The sequence below is a fragment of the Eptatretus burgeri genome, chromosome 1, assembly GCF_056783735.1.
Source record: "Eptatretus burgeri isolate ZD-2024b chromosome 1, Ebu_testis_v1, whole genome shotgun sequence".
Lineage (NCBI taxonomy): Eukaryota > Metazoa > Chordata > Myxini > Myxiniformes > Myxinidae > Eptatretus > Eptatretus burgeri.
In genome coordinates, this window is record NC_140961.1 from 81468284 (window position 1) to 81481654 (window position 13371).

Consider the following 13371-nt stretch of genomic DNA (forward strand, 5'->3'; position numbering starts at 1 on the left):
TAATTTATTAAGAAGAGTGAGTTATTTTCAAAAAAGAATGAAAAGGTTCTTGGTAATTTAAGGATGAGTTGGGTGGAAAAGTAATGAGTGACTTTATTGGATTGAGGGCAAAGGCATATGCTTATAAGTATGGTGATCAAATTGATGAGGTTAAAGGGAATAAAGAAATATGTAATAAAGAAATCAATAACTTTTAAAATTATTATAATTTTGATGAATAAGAAAGAAGAATATAGGAAAATGAATGCAATAATGACCGTTTTTACAACCATTTTTCCCTGCTGTGCAGGGGTTTGGCTTTTTGTGAGGCAATGTTTTATGGCCGGATGCCCTTCCTGACGCCAAGCCTGGTCGCCACTTACGACACACAGGGATATGGTACTCCTATTCTAACCAGGGCATACACCGGGACCAGTACACTGGCACTCATTTCGCCGACCTCGGAAGGATGACAGGCTGAGTCAACCCCCTGGTGTCAATTCAGCAGCCAACGGGACTTGAACTCAGGACACTGGGATCCCAAGCCACCACCCTAACCACTAAGCCAACACCAGGCTTAGGAAAATGAATGCAATAAGAAGTTATAAACATAAGATATATAGTGAAGAAGTAAATAAAAAGGCATTTGAAGCCTTTGATGATAAGAGATTTATTTTCAATAATGGAATAGATTGTCTTCCATATGGATATTGTATGATAGATTGTATAAAATAGATTGCGTTTTAACGATGGGAAGATGGGTTAGCGTTTTTAAGGGCTACCGCCACGTTTTTTCACAATATATAAATGGTCAAACCAAGTATTAATCAAACTAAAGAGTGGAGAAAATCTCAGTCTTGGTATATAAATAGAAAACATAATGAATGTGAAAAATATCAAATAAGTCTTATTGAAAAAATAACTGAAACAAAGGTAAATAAAACAAATAAGTGAATCAATTTAAAAACTATTAAGTTAGAGGATGTAAAGAAAAGAATTAATATCCTTGAATGGACTGAAAGCTTTGATGGTTATCAATTGAACAATGGAAAAACAATTTACTATAATCTCAAAATGATATGTGGCTCACGAGGTGGTCAATCAAGAGCATTAAGTGAAGTTTATCATTTCATAATGGCACAAAAGGGGTATCTTAAAAAATATAAAGATTCAAATGCTTTATTTTTAAATATTTTAGATGGGGATTATTGTGCAAGGAAAATTAAACGATTGAAGGAATTTGAGAATGAACAAATCTTCGTAGGTTTAATGAGTGAGCTAAACAATATGCATTGGTTATTTGAAAAAGAGTGTCCCGAGGCTTACATGTTTCAGATATTTCTTTAGAATCACCTTCAACAAATCACATTACTACTTTACTACTTGAACAAATCTTTATCTTATTACATTGGTTATTTGAAAAGAGTTCCCCTCGGTTAAAAGGGGAGACAAATAAATATACCTTGGGATAAAAAGGGGGTTTATTTTTTGGGGAAAAAAAATATGAATCACTGAAAATCCCCCATTCACTTACATGGGGAAAAGTGAGCCAGAATCAGTATATTCACCCTACTGACAGGTTTGTGGTCTCTCTGCCTTTGACTTCCTCCTTTCTGGTCCTTTACCCTTTGTTCTCTCCTTGCTCAGTTCCACCGCCCCTCCCAGATTCTGTAGGGTGCATAAGGTCTGCCATCAACCACTTTCTGGTGAAACTCCCAAAAGCCAGAATCACTGCTTCCCTCCACTTATTCCTTTCTTTTTTTTCCAAATTGTGGAATCAACTTCCGTAATCTCTTTCATCTGATTTTTTCCAAAGGTTATTTAGACAGCTGTTCACAACCATCTTAGTTCATTCCCCTTCCAAAATCATGATATTGTTCTAGTTTTGGAATCTAACTCCAGTGTGAGAGCATACATGGACACATCGGTGACCTGATGATTAGTTATTTCATCAGTCTACATGTAGATATTACTTGTCCCCTTGTCTAAGAGTTGTTCATGTGGCATGCATTGATGTTAGTTCATGTTTTCCCACTGTGATGTCTTCCCTGCCCCCACCACTTCCCTCCTCCTGATCCTTTCAACAATCCCTCCATTGCACTATAGATCCATTTCTCCCTCCACCTTTCTCAATACACCAATTACCCGCTTCACCAAATTTAATTTTGAAAATCCCTCCTTCACCCAATTGATCTTTCCTTCACCCCATCAGTCTTACCTTCAGCCCCACGGCCGTTCGCTCATCCCTCCATCTGGCAACATCCCTCTCCATTTTCACTACATTTGCATAATTTATCCTTTGGGCTAATCAGATTAACTTCACCTCATGGGACTGTTTTCATTCTCACATGTATGTTCGTTGCAGGAGATGCGACATTTTTCCTGTGCATGGGGGGTGCAGCACATATCACAAGCAGCTTGCAGTGGAGATTGTATGGAGTTGGTTCCCTTGTGAGGCAGGGGCTGGAGGTCACAGGTGGTGTCAAGGGAATGGCCTGGGCTGCATTTAAAGTTCCCTCAGAAACAGTGGCATTTTCTCCATGTTGCATCATGGACCCACCCCAATTGGATGCACACCAATGGGAAGGAGGCTCACACGAGCCGAGAGAGCGAAAGCAATATGAAGAGGAAGAAGACAGCAGTGCAAGTGACGAAATGAGGGAAAGCTATGTCTTGCAAGGAGAGGGGAGCTCGGAGCTGGTTCTCATCCTTGTGGGTAAAGCTTGTCCTGCGAGGAGCACAGGGCTAAAATGGGAGTGAAAGTGACATCTTGAGGAGGAAGAAGCTGAGGCAGAAGAGGGCAAGTCGCATGTCTTGTTGTCGCATATCTTTCACACCGGAGAGGAGTTCCTGCTGTGTCTGGACACCTCAGTGATGTGGCTGCATATCCCATCGTGCCGCTTCGCCACTGCCCATATTCCCCATCCTTTCCCCCGCATTCTCTCATATAATTGGAATATGGCACAGCCCCTTGGGCTGTTTGAGGTGAAGGAAAAAATAATTGACCATACTTTTCTTTTCTGTGTGCTTTTCTTTGGCTTTCTTCTCAAGCTCTTCTTGTCTCTTCTCCCCTGATTGAATGATGACCATGTCTCTTGTGTGAATAAGATTGTAGAGGAAAGAATATGTGTTAGTTAAATCTGCTTTTACGTGCCTTTTGCTTTCTTGTCTAAAAATACTTGCTTTTAAATAATTGCTTGTGTGTGTCAATAAATAATTGTTTGTTACTTCCAATCTGTCTCGGTTGTCCTTTCCCTTCATTACTCCGGTAGTATACAAGTATAGTTAGCGGGAAGTTGTATTCCACTTGATTTGTTGTGTTAGCCAGAGCTGCACTGATCTGTTCCACTCAGCAGAAGATCACCAAGTGTGGTCCGCAGGCCGTGGCCTCTGATTAGGTTGCCATGTCAACAGAAAGCGATAGCGGAAACATCGTAGTGTAGTCCTGTGAGGCCGGAAGCATAAGAACTACAGCCCCTTGTACTGTGGAGTTATTTGTGGTTGGTAGCCTCAGGAACGGGTATTCTGGAGAAACGAGTGCTTCCCTTCAGGGTAAGCCCCAAACCCCAGGCCATAACAATATTTTCTCACCTCATTACCTCTCCCCATGCCCACCTCTTTCCAAATTTCCAGTATTTCCTTCCTTTGAGTTTGCTGCTGTCTTCTTCTGGTCCAACCCATGTGTCCTCCCCTAACCCTCATTCTTTCAACTCATTCTTCCCCACATCCCTTATTTCTCCAAATCTCTCTCCATTTTGTCCCTCAACCTTGCTTATGATGTTCACCCGTTTTTCTTCTGTTCCTTTTGGTTGGTTGCTTCCTGATCCATAATAAGTTACAGCTATTCTATGAGCTTCATCTCTGCATATACCTAAAATGAAATAAAAATGCAAGAAAAACTATAATGACACTTTTAGTGTGCATAGTCTTGCCTCGCATGTTCATGCTGAACAAAAATACCATCATTAACTGAACAAACGACGATTATGTCCCACTGCTATTGTGGCCAATATACCCATATCACCCTGCACCCTATTATGTCACATAATTCCTTGGCATGGGTTATGAATGTCATAAATTTAATTCTTCACTCACATTCGATCATAGGTAAAATATAGGAACTCTCAGATTTTTCAGAGAAAAAAATCAATTCAACCAGTTCTAGCTGGAATACCACTACACGAATGATACCATCGTTATCACCTGACATACCCCATGGGGAGTTGATGACATCTGCCAAGTTTCAATTTTTTTGTTGAGTGTTTTTTGTTGAGTGAGTGAAATGCCATAAGTTTCTTAAAACGCCCAAGAAGAAAAACCAAACAAACTGATCCTTATCAAGAAATGTGATATTGCAGTGAGACAACACTGCCCTTCCTGGAGGTACTACATATACCCAGGTATCAAAGCCATATATGGAAGAAGAACGAGACTGTTACCCAGGGCAGCATGACGTCTGCAACATTTGTCTGGCCAGACTGGACCAGCACCACTATCCTTGCATCGCTGTTTAACTCCACAGAAAAATAGCAAGTAATGGAACTTTATTGGCTGGGAGAGTTGGGAAAGATGATTTGTACAGAGATTGCTAATGTATTTGGAATATGAGATGGTCATTCAAAGATTGCACATGTAGCCTGTTTTAAAAATCCATAAATGTTGTGTTGCTTAAAAAAAAGCAGTGGAATGTAGAAACATTTTATCATGATGGGTTTGGGGGTGATAAAATAAATAAATTGATGATTAAAACTTAATATTAAGATAAAATATATTAATCCTGAAATAAATGTACTCAAATATGATATGATGTTTTTAGTGTGTATTCATTTGGAATTAACATAATTATATTCCTCCTCTGTATAGAAAGATCACCTGTATATTAGATGTGTAAACAGGTTGAACTTTGCCAGTAAGTTGAATATAAAGAAGAATTGCCTGGCATGTTGAACTGTCTTGAGAATTTTGTATGAAAGACACAAACAAGTTGGAAAGTGGACTTAAGAAAATGTCCAAGCATATCCACAAACCTCTGGTCACTTCAAGATAATATATCTTCCCAGTTTTGGGAGAAGCAGACTGACTTTTAACCTACATAAGATGGAAACTTGTTTTAAAGGCAATTAGAGTTGGCATTTGGCGTCATTCTAGCATTCTGTGCGATTAATATGTCTGGGTTTGAATATGTGTTCCAACCATTTAAGCAGGAGCTGTCAAAGATGACTGAAGATAAGGTTCACCTGGAAATTGTCAAGACTGAGAGAACTGGCATCAGTGTCAGAAAATTATGAAAACTGTGTCTTGCTGGAAACTATATAAAGATGAAGATTCTCCGGTTATGATGAGAGATCTGGAGTAAATCTGTCTGTCCAGAATCTCCTGTGTGAGCACTTATAATCTGTTTGTTTGTTCAATAAATGTTTTAAAATTGAACTGACGTTGTGCATCTGTATCTACAAGGGTATAAGGAAATATTTGGATGATGTAGATTGGGTGAAGCTAACAAAAGGACAATTAGCATCAGAGAAATGGGAAACCTTCACGGAGCAAATGTGTAGAGTAGAAAGTACATTCCAATCAGGTGTTAAACTAGAAGCAGAAAGAGACCAATGTGGTAGAGTTGTGAGATCAGGAATGCTATTAAGGAGATGCAGAAGGCATTTATTAAGTATAAAATTACAGGACTGGAGTTAGATTTATATCAGTATCGGAGTAAACAGAGGCAAGTTAAGAAAACAACTCAGCAAGCCAAATGAAAGTATGAGAAGGATCATGGCTAACAATATTAAGCATCATAGGAAGGCTTTCGTTAAGAATATTACGGAGAAAGAACAGGTGAGGACAGGTGTGGGCCAATTGAAGAATAGGACTGGGAAAGTAGTTACTGCGGAAAGTGAGTTGGCAGGTTTATTATACAGTTGTTTTGCTTCAAGTTTTACATAAGACCAGTCAGCAGAATTGCCAATGGCTGAGTGTATCTATCAAGGAGGTGAAGAAAGGCTTTTACAGAAGATCCATGTTGGAGTGGAGGATGTAAAGTAACAGCTCGGGAATCTAAGAGTATATAAGGCTCTGGTGCCAGATATATGAACCAGAGAGCATTGAGCGTGGAGTCTGAGTAGGCAAGTAAGATGTGAATGGATATTTCCAATAGCTCACTGGAGTCAGGAGGAATTGAGAGTAGCAAATGTATCACCATTATTGAAGAAAGGATCCAGAGAAGAATTGGGGAACAATAGGCCTGTTAGTTTGACTTCAGTTGTAGGGAAGGTGTTGGAGACATTAATTTTGGACCAGAATGAATTCAGTTCATTAGACTTCGGTTACATTCAGTGACCTGATCTGCAAATTTGGAAACGTTTCTCTGGAAAATCGTCTTTGTCTCTTGACTGATGTCTCTACCCTCTGCCATACCATTTGTCATCCCTCAGATCGGCAAGCAGCAGTCTCTTCACTCTCTGCAAATCTGGATAAAACACAATCTGGTCCAACACATGGAACATGTCTTTTAATCCTGACAAATATCACACTCTCACTATGTCTCACCAAAAGTGCAGTATGGACCCCCCCCACACTCCCATCTACTTTCTCAACAATCCTCTTGAATAAGTCCTTTTAATCAAGCTTCTGGGTCTCACAATCTGCCATGATCCTTTCTGGGAAAGCAACATTTCCAAGCTGGCTTACTCAGCCATTCACCGACTGGGAATCCTCTGTCATGCAAAGTCCTTCCATGGCACACCTGAGTTCCTGACCATGTACAAAGCTTTCATATGCAGCGTGATGGAGCACTGCTGTCCCCTTTAGTCTGGTGTTCCTGCTTCTCACCTTTCTTTGCTTCAAGTTGTAGAAACCAAGGCATGTAGGATCGTTGGTAACTCATGTTATGAGGCTGAGTCTTGGGGTCTCTCACTTTCTTAGCACAGGGAGGTTGGTGGTCTTTCTGTCTTCTACTGACTCTTCATCTGGCCTCTCCCCTAACTGCTCTGTCTACGATCTGTCCCCACCCCTCCCCAATATTTCCTCAGGGCCCTCAATGTCTGCCAGCAACCCCCTCATGGTGAAACTACCAACAGCAAGAATCACTGCCTCCCTTCACTCTTTCATTCCTCTTTTTTTGAGAAGCTAACTCCCACACTCCCTTCAAACCCACTCTTCCCTCCAGGTCTTCAAAACAGCTGTTCACCACCATCTCTTGTCTTTCCACATCCAAAAACATGATATTTTCTACTCCCATTAATCCACCGAAACCCACATATTTCAAATTTTCTGCTTTCCTTCCTGAAAGTCCCTGTCGTGTAAGGACCTGAAAGTCCCAGTTGTGTCCATGTTCTTTACCTGATGTACCCTGCTCCATCCCTCTCCCTCCCACAGGTCTCCTAATGTCTCTATTCCCCACTGTTTTGTGCTTCTCTCTCCTGCCCCTCTTGTCTCCCACCCCCCTTGTGATACATTCTGTGTGTTAGCTCTTATACGAGCCTCGACATTGTATTTTTTTTTTTAATTCTCTTCATATTTAAAGTCAATGGGATGAAAATTGTGGATTTTAGAAAATCCACCTCAGTTGTTGACATTTGGCTGATGTTTAAGTCAAAAATAATTGTGTGGTTGAATTCAGTGACCTAAAATATGTTATCTTCCTTCTTCAAATTTCAAGGTAATCAGATGAAAATTGAGGATTTTACAAATTCAGCCTATTTTGGCCTTTTGGCTGATGTTGACCTCAAAAATAATCGGTGGTGAATTGAGTGACCTGATATGCACATCCTGTTGAAACTTCTCGTGAATTTGATGACAATTGAGGATTTTAGGAGTTTGACAAATATGTAAACATTTGACCTCAAAACAATAAGCTTCTTGCTTCTTTGGATCATCATCAAAATGGAATTGATTCTTTCTCGTGGCATGCCAAACCTGTCCACCATGTTTGGTCGCAATCCATCCATAACCTTTTCAGATATTGTACAACACATGGTTTTTTTGTCCCTGTCTCTCAATGGTGAAGATTCACTTAAAAAAAAAACTGTGAGCTATAAATTCAGATATCGATGTTGACCAAAATAAAGTTTTGCTGTCCTTGTCTGGTCACTGACAGATAAAAAAAATTTCAGAACGATTTCTTGAAAACTGTGGCCAAAAATTGTATGACAAAGAGACAAACAGACAGACAGACATGTAGACAGACAAATGCTGCAGACCAACATACGTGGCAAATTTTTTTTTTCTTCACCAAGTAGAAGTCACTCCGAGAGTGACACTTGGCAAAAGGAACGGCACTCGGTAGAGCACATACCTCTGCCAGGTTGAACAGATTACATTGTGGATCCCACTGATAGGTCGGATCTGAATCCGGACCTCAACCAAAATTGACTCGGCTTGTTCTTGTCACCTATCCAACTCATACATCCAGTTTTGTCATGACACGTCCACAACTTTTTGAGCTGTCATGCAAGATACATAGTTTTGGTCCCAGCTCTAAATGGTGAAGATTCATTTGCAAAATTCTCGTATCCAGATCCGGATTCGAATCTTCACCAAAATTGAAACAATTCGTCCTTGTCACACACCCATCCTGTTCACAAAGTTTCTGTGGAATCCATATATATAATTTTTGGCACAATCTCTCAATGGTGAAGGAATTACTTGAAAATTCTCAAATGCGGATCCAGATCCAACACCATGGGCTCAAACTCACTACCCTAGGATCCCAAGCCACCACCATAACCGCTAAGTAAACACCAGGCTTCTCAATGGTGAGAATGAGTTGAAATTAAATAATTCTCTTATCCAGATCTGGATTTGGATCTTCACAAAAATTAAACCAATTTTTCCTCGTGGCATTCCCAACCTGTCCACCAAGTTTATTCTGAATCCATCCATAACCTTTTGAGATATTGTGATGTGTATCGTTTTTGAACCCATCTCTTAATGGTGAAGAATCACTTTAAAAATCTCAGATCCACATCCAGATTGAGATCTTCACCAAAATTAATCAATGCTATCCTTGGCCAGTCTCCAACATACAGAAAAAAATTTCAGAACGATTTCTTGGAAAGTGAGGCAAAAAATTGCGTGACAAACATAGACAAACAAACAGACAGACAGACAGACAAATGCTAGAGACCATCATACACGGCAAGAAATAATTTTCCCCAACTAATAATGCATACAACCAACCAATATATTTGAAACGTCTGATTTTCTCAAGTAACAATTGCAAAATATATGTCATTGTTGTAGTATTTGCGCCCGCCCGGCGTGCGAACGACCGCGTTTCACCAATAGCAGCCGGTTCGCCCACCGAACGGACAATCCAGTCGTGACGTCAGAAACCAGTCACAGATGGGTTTTCAATCCCACCACAACCTTGTCCATACCCTACCCGGCGCAACACAGGGTCCGATCGCCAAATCTTCGATTTACCTAATTATTCGCGCAGGTAGGTTACCGAGAGGTTGTACCTCAATGGAACCGCTTGGAAACGAGCCGCTTAAGCAGCCCGCTTCCTTTTGGGATAACCAAGCGGGGTAATATCGCGCAGTCCCGTTGGACCCGATCACTTTACCGGCTATTTAAAAGCCAACTGATATTCCGCAATACAAGATGGCATTTCAATGGGGGCATGGACGCAATGAACAGGTTTACATTTAAACCAGCACATTTATTTACTCTACGTATGCAGGAACAATCATGCAGTCATTCAAAAACACCAACATGCACGTATACTGAACAAGCAATGAATGCGGCATGGCACGTGGGCAAGACAAAGCGCTACAACCGTCTATAAGTAATTATTGATGTACAGTCACTTACACAGTTTTACTTACGGAACTCGGCCCCACAACATTCATTGGAAAGAAAAGCAGGAAAAAGACCCCATCAAAGGCAATGCGGTCAGACTGGACCTCTTGGCTCTTTATGGCGTGGGACTTGGCAGATTGAACGAGTCCCACGAGACCGTTGCAGGTTACCTGCACCCTCGTGGTGTCTGGCTTGGGCGACCCGCGACGTCCCATCCCCACAGCAGCTAGCGTAGCCGCGGTCGAGCTCGGGCCTTGCCAAGCGGCCGGGTGATTCGGTCTCAGTCAGCAACTCGTTTGAGAGGAACGAACGGGTCTTTGCTCTCTTAGAGTTGATGCTCTGAAAGAACCCGTCCATCCCTCAGTGATGCTCGAACTGCGCCGAAGCCCGATCACCTCGGACCGCCTGTCGCTGGCTGGCGAGCTCTCTGGCTCTCTCCACACGAACGTGTGGTTCTGCGCGACACAGCAGGCAAGGCTGCGCCTCCAGCTCGTGTCTCCTTCGCGACGCCCGGACTCTCCACCGACTGCAAGCTCCAAGCTCCCGACTCCGCCACGAGCCCAGACTTCCACGCAGCTCCTTGGCTTCTGGCTTCCTCCCGACTCCCCGACCTCTCCAGACTGACTCAGAGTCAGACCGACCGATCAACTCGACTCGACTCGACTCGACCCAACCCAACCCAACCCAACCCGAACCCGAACCCGAACCCGAACCCGAACCCAGACCCGAACCCAGACCTCCACCAACTCACGTGGACTCCCCCAACTGGTCGTAACGCGGCGCTCCGCCCGTCCTTATATAGGGCTGGTGAGACGCGGTTTGGCCTTCGCTCCCTCACCTCTGACCTATGACCCCTGCGCAGAGAGCAGACGTGCCTGAGATCACCAAGCCTCTCGATCCGATCGCCTCTGACCTCTGACCTCTGCGTGGAAAGCGGACGTGCGCGAGATCACCAAGCTTAATCCGACGAGCAAACGTCCCGCGTCGGCCTGCAGCGACGCCGCTCGATGCGGACTCACTGCGGCTGGCGCAAAGATGGCGTCGTTTCGGAGACGAAGGTGAGGCGATGTTTGTGGTGTGGAGATGTTGACGGTTGCTGGCGAAGTGGTGAGGATGGCATGGTTTGCTGAGAGGCAGGTGTGGTTGTGGTGGTGGAAGGCGGTTAGTCTGAAGCGGTTGTTTCAGAGCGATGTTGGTGGTGGGGGTGGTTGTTGTGAAGCGGTTGTTGAGAAAGATGTTGGTGGTGGACGTGAGTAGGGTGAATATTTCCTGAGGTGAGTAGGGTGGTTCCTTTTAAACATAGACTCGTTTAATAATTAAATAACTTAATTAATACATTATTATTTTCTCTCACAGGAAATTGTATCTGAAATACGAAATGAAAATACTGCTTTTGCTACAACTTGGAGCGAAATTGTTGACTTGGTTGAAGACCTTATGAGCGACCAAGACCCACAGAACGAGTTCGTCCTTGATGATCCAACCAAAGAGTTATACCTTGGAGACCAGCAAAGTCCTGAAAAAGAGTTTTGCAACAATAGTACTCATTGTGAGTTATCAAGACAATACCCCCTGAACAAGTTATACCTTGATGAGCCAGAATACAAGTTTTACCTTGGAGACTCACAATTTTCAGACATTTTGAAAAATGGAGTTTTCCTTGATGATCCACAGTTATACTATGTGAGATCTATCACCGAAACCCATCAAAATTGGAAAAATGGAGATTTCCTTGATGATCCACAGTTATACTATGTGAGATCTATCACTGAAACCCATAAAAATTGGAAAAAATGGAGATTTCCTTGATGATCCACAGTTATACTATGTGAGATCTATCACTGAAACCCACTATATTTCTGGAAATTGTGATTCTACCTTGGAGTCTTGGATAGATGGTTATATTTTGGAGACTTGAAATGTGGGTTCTGGCTTGATGACTTGCAATGTGATACATATCTTGGAAACTCAACAGGAATGTGGTTATACCTTGGAGACTTGGAAAGTTGGGTTTATTTTGAAGAGTTGAAATGCTACCACTCTTTGGGATCTAAACCTATCAAGAAAGTTCTTACTCCCTCTTTCTACGTCATCAAACCTGAAAGCTTTAAAAGACAGAATTGGAAGAAGAGAAAAAAACATAAATATACATTGTTCGTTCTGGGAAGAAAGTGCAGGCTTACTCCCCCTTTCTACATCATCAAACCTGAAAGCCTTAAAAGACAGAATTGGAGGAAGAGAAATATATATATATATATATATATATATATATATATATATATATATATATATATATATATATATATGTGTGGAAATCTCATTTTGAAAAAGACATTGTGTTGGGCGAGGATTGAGTTGGGGTTGAGATTTTGAATGTGAGGGTTGGGGTTGAGATTTTGAATGTGAGGGTTGGGACACACACACACACACACACACACACACACACACACACACACACACACACACACACACACACACACACACACACACACACACACACACATCAACAAACAAAAGTTAAGCCTTGACTATTCAGTTGAGGATTCTGTGTTTGGGGTTCACAGATCTAAGAACGTCCCCCTTGACACACATTATATACTGTAATACACCTCGGACTTGTCCCTCTAGTGTCCACAAAGGTGTATAGTAGGAGGGAGTGAAGGGACAACCCATTGCTCCCATGAGTATTATCTGCTTAGTTTTGTCTTTTGTAATTCCTGTGAATAAAATGAACCTAAAATCTCTTCCCCTTCCAAATCATATATTTTATAAGTCCAAGGAACCGTATCTATTACATCAACAATTTTTAAAAGTTCTTTCATCCATCGTTCAGTAAAACCCTTTTCAAAATGAGATTTCCACCTATATATTCTTACGATATCACCAACTTTGAACTTAGGTTTTCTGACATTAATCTTTTTCATATTTTAATTTTGTAAATGTTTCTGATGGTTTCATATTTGTTGACGTGTGAATCGTGTCATTATACTTATCCACAATATCCTGAATAAAAGATGACCATTGTTGTGAACCGAGTTGTGTGAATTTTTTATATAGTCTCTCTTTTAAGGTACGATTAAAACGTTCAACAACAACTGCCTTCCCTTCATTAAAGGTACTGTATAATGTAATACTGTTATTTTTTAGAAAATTCATAAATGTCTTGTTATAAAACTCTCTACCCTCATCAGTCCACAATTTTTTAGGTTTGCTCTTACTTTTATTAAATATCTGTTGAAAAGCTAACATAAGAGTATTACCTGTTTTGTTTTTTAAAGGGACAACCCACGCATATCTACTCCTCAAATCAATAACGGTTAAAGCCTACTTGTACCCCTTATCATTATTGAGTTCAATCAAATCAGCAGACCAGATGTAATCAACTTCCTTGGAATAAACTTTCCTTCTCTGAAACTTTGTGAATATTGGTTTATGTAATTCATCAGCTAATTGCTCTTCAGTCTTAATGGCATCATTAGAGCCTATAAGTTTTTTAAATTTCCAAGTCCAAGTTTCAATTTAGCACTGATCATCTTCTTCACAATGAACCGATCAACTTTTTCTCTCAAGGTTGGATTTTGTATCAGAGACAAA